Below are 6,428 nucleotides of genomic sequence, written 5' to 3' on the forward strand. Positions count from 1 at the left end.
AGGCAGAGAGAGCAACATCCCCCCTTCACACACACTATGACAAACAGATAGGGAAGAACAGACGAGCTCACCAAGGGGACATGTGTGGATCATCAGAGGTATGCTATGTCAGGAGAGGGCTTCCTTAACATTTCATCTTGCAACAGATGGGCAAACTGAGACTACGAGCAGGAAAGAAAACTGCTCAAGGTCATATGAAAAACAAGAGCAAGACAGAAATAACCCTCTTAAAGTAGACACTGAACTGGAGATGGGAAATAAGCCATCCTCATCAGGGGGCAGATCCAAGTTTTGTGGAGCTTGGAACTTATAAAATTGGGAGACTTTTTTCAAGAGAAAGAATACAAAAATACAGATACAAAATTGCTAGGAGACTAACCAGGGCCTTGGAAGATTGCTTGTGTGAGTGAGGAGCCCTGAAATGTAAGCCTCATTAACTTCACAGCTAATAATGCCTCTACCCACTAACTATGCTGGACAAAGTCTAGGTGGGCGAAAAACAGAAAGGAGAGTGGGTTTTCTGTTTAACAGCACTGAGCCGGCTCCCATCCATCCTTTCTACAAGGCTCTGAGCTGCAAGAGGCAGGACTAAGGACAAACAGAGGGAGAAGGCGTTCCAAGCTGTCAACCACCACAGTGCTGGTTAAAAATAGAATCTCAGCTGGTCTGAGGAGCTGAAGGCAAGATATTGGGCCTTTCTCATGCCAGTTTCTCCTGGATGAGAGCGGGTGGGAGGAGTAGGGTTGTCCATAGGCTTGGCAGCCCTCCCACCTCTCCATGCCTACTACCCCTTCTGAAGGAGATGCAGCCTTGATGAGGGTCAGCTCACCCAGCCGGGGCCTGGACTCCTGGTGGCCACCAGATGGCAGTGGGGAGCCCAAGGGGGAGGGCTGAGTGCAGCCTCGTCTGGATTGTCGGTTTAAGCACTGTGGAGAAGGCTAGCCTAGAACTTAGGAGGTAGGCATGGCCTAACTAACCCCATTTCACACACTTAAGCCCTTTAGTCTATTGAATAGTTATGTATTCATTCTAAGCTCTGTCTAGTTACCAAATGTGGAATCGCAGGAGCCTCCCATCTACTTTCCATCTTTTGAAATGTGACAAAACATTTCAGGTCCAGCCCTAGCCAGTGTGGCTCAGTGTTTAGAGTGTCAGCCTGTGGGCTGAAGGGTCCCGGGCTCAATTCCAACCAAGGGCACATACCTCACTCAGTTGCAGGCTCCATCCCCGCTGAGTGCAGAGGCAGCCAATCAATATGTCTCTCTCACATCAACGTTTCTCTCTCTTCCTTCCACTCTGAAAAGCAATGGGAAAAAATACCCTCAGGTGAGGATTGAAGAAAAAAAAACATTTCAGGTCCTGATTTAATATCGCTGCCTCCATGAAGTCCTGCTGGGCCAGCCTAGCAAAGCTAGTGTGCTCATACAGTAATGACTGCTTTCTCTCTATCATGGTTATCTGTGTCCCTGCCTGATATCCCATATGGGCTGGGAGGAGCACGATGTAGTGGGGAGATGGCTGAGCCTGGGTGTAGATGGTAGAGTGATGGAAGACACGGAGGTGAAATATGCTTCTGGGTGCTATATGACGGGTGTTTTGTATACACAATTCATTTTATTCTCAGAACTCTTCTACAGAACATTTCTCTTCATTTAAGAGAGGAGGAAAGTGAAATTGAGAAATTTAGGTCCTGAGGCTAGATGGAGGCATGAACTAAGCTCAAGTACCTGCCTCCAAAGCTTTTCTCTTTCCATTATGCTGTATCGCCTTGATTCAAGCCTTGAAGACCTGGGCGGGTTCCAGTGGTCCTGCCTCTTAAACGTTGTGTGATTTTGTGCAAGTTATCTCAGCGAGCTTCAGTCTCAATTGTAAAACGGGAATAATTACATTAACTTCTGTGCTACTGTGATTTTTATAATAAATATATATTTGGTCTTCACCCTCCTTCCCTTTCTGACACGAAGCTCCTAAATCCTGGGAATTTTCGAAGTGTGGAGAGCCACAAGTGTCTTTTGTTATGTTAATGAGGTTTCCTTTGGAAAGCCTCTAGGTCACCTAAGAATGGCAGCAGGTTGTCAAAGGAACCAACCAATGATTAGAGAGTTGGAACTTTTAGTCCCAGACCTCCAAGGAGGGGCTAGAAATTGAGTTCAATCACCAATGAGCAATGATTTAACCAATCCTGCCTATGCAATGAAGCCTCCATAAAAACCCCAAAGGACTAAAATAAAGTAAAATAAAGTCTATTTTTTTAAAACACCAAAGGACAGGGTTTGGAGCGTTTTCTGGTTGATGAACACATGCAGCTTTGGGGGAGAGGGCATAGAAGCTCTCTCCCCTTTTTCCCATACTTTGCCTTGTGAAACTCCAAAAGAGTAGGTTTCTTGGCTAAGACTCAGAACTCTGGCTAATATGGGGACAAACCAGAAAAGGGGTGATGTCACAATAAACATGCACAGAGGAGAACCCTAGGCCAGAAACTGACCCCTCTCACAGACAACTCAAGCCAGAGTATTAGAAAATCATACACTCTGGTTAGTCAGGTCTGACTAGTGGGGAGCAAGGGAGGCTTTATGGAAAGATTTGTTCCTTTGAGTTATCTCCCGAGGAGGATGTGTGGGAGGTAAGGAAAGCAAAGTTCAAAGGTCCAGAAGAAAGCATGCCCCAGGGGTCAAAGCTTTGTTGCAGTAAATAAAGCCTGGAGGTGGGGCCTTCCTAGAAATGGTGGCCCTAATTGCAGACTCCAACTGCTATGGTTCTTTAGTTGCTTCAAGTTCTCTGAGCCTCATTCAGAATCTCCCAACCTCAGGGGGCACTTGGTCAGCCAGACTCTTGGTCCATCACTAGCACCTCTCACTTTCACTCATATTACAAATACTGCATTTGGAAGCACGCATGCGGGACGGGGGTGGGGGGGTACTGTAGTTTTAGCAAGGTTTAAAAAGAGAGCCAAATTTTATGCCTAGTGTCAAAGTATAACCTTTGCAGGGAAGTGCCCTAGGCCTTTGCTTAGCTTTTCTATTGGCTTATCCAGCACCAGATATACTGCTTTGGGAGGTAAATTTGGGCCTTTAAGGGAACAAGTACTGCAGGTGCTGCTGGAGGTAGAATCTCACTATCAGCATATTCAGTGCATTCCTCAAATAATCACTTTAATTATGACAATTATAACTTAACGATTATCAAAACAATTATAAAGTCAGTTATGTTTTATAGAGAGCATGGGCAAGGAGGATGCTCCCACGGATGCACGCCAGGTCCACCTGTCTGGCCTCTGCCTGACATAATTCCCATCAAGGTCAGGGCCTGAAGGAGAGACCCACCCAAGCCTGGGGAAGAATCAAAGATGCGGGGCGAGCCCAGGGCAGGCGGTTCAGCGCCCGGCCCAGCCATACACAGCCCGGGACACTGTGGGTGCCCGTTGGTACCCACCTGTAGGTCACCTTTCCTCCGTAAGCCCCAGGGAAACCGGATCCGGGTGTTTCTCAGGTGCAGCTGCGCCACCCTCACCTCCCCCCTCCCCCCCACCACATAAGCCCTCGAGGGAGAGCTTTGAACTTTCACCGTCTTACTGTAAGAACCCAGACCAGGCACCACCAGAAAGGGCCGAGGCCTGAAGCGGCTGAGGAGGGAGGGGGGAAAGAGGCTGTTGAGCAAAGGGCCCCCGGCTGAAAGGGGCTGGTAGGGTAGGGAGTGGGCGAGAGGGGAGGAGGAAGGGCAAAGGAGCTCGGCCAGGCCCGAGGGTAGGCAGTGGGGAGACCCGCACCGAGGATGGGGCAGAATGGGGAGGAACAGGGGCAGGGCCAGGGCACCGGGTGAGTGATAACTGGGACGGGAACAGATGGGCAAAAGAAGGTAGAGGAAGGCGAAAGAGAGGCTGGAACGCTGCCTTGGGGAAAGAAAGGACCTAGGAGGAGAGCCAGTGCGCTCTCTCACTGCAGCACTGAGGGTCCCTCACGGGACAGGAAAACGCCTGTAGTTGTGGAGCCCAGAAGCAGCTGCCTCCATTCTAATAACGTTTTGACGGCTGTGCGGTGCTCTCACTCAGCAGGACTTAGAAGACACTGCGGTAACTCTTGGGTTGGCTTGTAACTGTTCTTAATTTGGGAAGATGCAAATAACTGTAACAACCCCAGTCACATAATACTTAACCCTTTCTAAATGCTTTCCCTTGTTCTAATCTGGTCCCTGCAACAACACTGGTGATGTAAAAACAAAACAAAACAAAACAAAACAAAACAAACTACTGGCGATGTCTTCAGGTGGTTGTATTTTACAAGCAAAGAAGTTAAATTTCAGGTGAAATGACCTGCGCAGAGTCATAAGTCAAGGTTGGTTGTGATCTTATTGAAGCCAGTATTGGCTTAGTCAGGAATAAAAATAGTTAAAGCAGGATATGACTCAGTGACACAGAACCGATGACTTGCTGAGCCCACAAAAAATGTCCCCAGACTCAAAAATCATTCCCTCTTCATCCATAAAGCCCAGGAAGGCAGATGCACCTCACCATGGTCCTTGGGTCTCCAGATCCCTTTACAGCATCTCTGAGAGTCCTCAATGTGGAGCTGTCTAGCAGGCATGCCTTTAACCCAGAGTGACAGTCATTTCAGAAACTGGGGGCTGTCATAACTGGTTCAGGCCGCAGTAACAGAATACCATAGACTGGATGGCTTAGCAACAATAGAAATTTAATTTTGACAGTTCTGCATGCTGAAAAGTCCAAGATCGAGGTGCTGGCATGTTTAATGTCTGGCAAAGACCTGCTTCCTAAATGGCCACCTTTTTGCTGTAAGGGGTACAAAGGAGCTTTTTCTGGTCTCTTTTATAAAGGTACTAATCCCATTCATGAAGGCTCTGCCCTCATGCCCTAATCTCCTCCCAAAGGCCCCATTTTCTAATGCCATCACCTAAGGGATTAGGTTTCAGCATTTGAATTGTGGAAGTTGGGGGAGACACAAGTATTCAGACCACTGCAGATGTGTAAAGGACTCACTGCTTAGGTGGTGTCAGACATGCTCAGGTGACATGGCCACTCTGTTCTTCGGGACTGAGGTAGTGCTACAGCCTTCTAACCTCAGACTGGCTTGGTGGCCCTCCTTGACATTGTTAGAATGTGTTTATCCTTTCTTCTAATCCATGTAATTTCAGGGTTCATTTACTTTCTTGGTGCTGAACCCAAGAGAGGATTCAGGGGCTTTGGAATAGCAGGTAGGAGCCAGCTACTGCAAGGTTTAAGGGAAGAGCTTTCCAGGCAGATGGAGTAGGGAGGGAAAGGCTCTAGAGCAGGGATGAATAATCTTTTCAATTTCTGGAAGCAGACGTCCCCGAAGGCTGGAGCACATAACCAGGAAGTAAAGCGGCATGAAATTAAGTCAAAGAGGAAAGCAGAGCTAGCGGTGGGCTGTCAATAGGAACGTCCTCTTAGGGGCCCTAATGTAATACTGCAGAGCAGCAGAGGAGGCGAGACCAGAAAACCCAGGCCAACCTGGCTGGGCCTCCTAAAGGAGGAAGGCTGATAGAGATGATGTGGGGCGACTGAGAAAAAATACGAGGGCCACTAGTTTGCAACACAGAGAGTCAGTGACCTGAGAAACCTTAAGAGCCATACTGACCTTTTAAGCCCAGAAAATGAGGGGTGTTTGGGAGAATATTTGAGACCACAAACCCAGTTGAAAGCTGCAGACTGTCTTAAACGACTTCCCTCTCGAGGACTGTGTGAGGTGCCCACCTCTGAGGATGGAGATGCGCCTTGCCATTGCCCTCTGTGTAGAAAAATGGGAAATCGTTTATATCGTCAATGGAAGTTTCTTACTCACTGACTCAGGGCTTGTCCCCTAAAATTTATAGTTAGAATATATAAACAGGGTTTTAACAGGTGATCTGTCAGCTGTGGCTACACTGGAGAATAAAGTTCGAAAGGGTAAAAGATATTGGAATGTAGCACCACAGGGTAGATTTCAGGGTCCTAAGGAGTTTCTGCACAGTCTTAGCCTTAACAATTTCACTTGAGAGAAAATGATGATATGAAACTCTTAAGTATTTGTTTTGAAGAACTTGTTTTTAAGGTATTCACCCTGCCTGTCTGGGGTTTCTGTACTATTGCCACCTTATACCAAGCTGCCATCAGCTCTCACCCTGATTATTGCAATAACTTAACTAGTTTGTCTTCCTACTTCCACATTTGTATCCTACAGGCTCTTCCTCAGACAGCAGTCTGAGTGAATCTTCTTTTGCTTTTTTTTTAAACATTCTTTAAAATATGTTTTTATTGATTTCAGAAAGAGGAAAGGAGAGGGAGAGAGAGAGAGAAACATCAATGATGAGAGTCATTGATCGGCTGCCTCCTGCACATCCCTTACTGGGGGTCGAGCCTGCAACCTGAGCATGTACCCTGACCAGGAATTGAACCATGACCTGGTTCATAGGTC

Source organism: Miniopterus schreibersii (genome assembly GCF_964146895.1).
Source record: "Miniopterus schreibersii genome assembly, chromosome: 12".
Classification (NCBI taxonomy): Eukaryota; Metazoa; Chordata; class Mammalia; order Chiroptera; family Miniopteridae; genus Miniopterus; species Miniopterus schreibersii.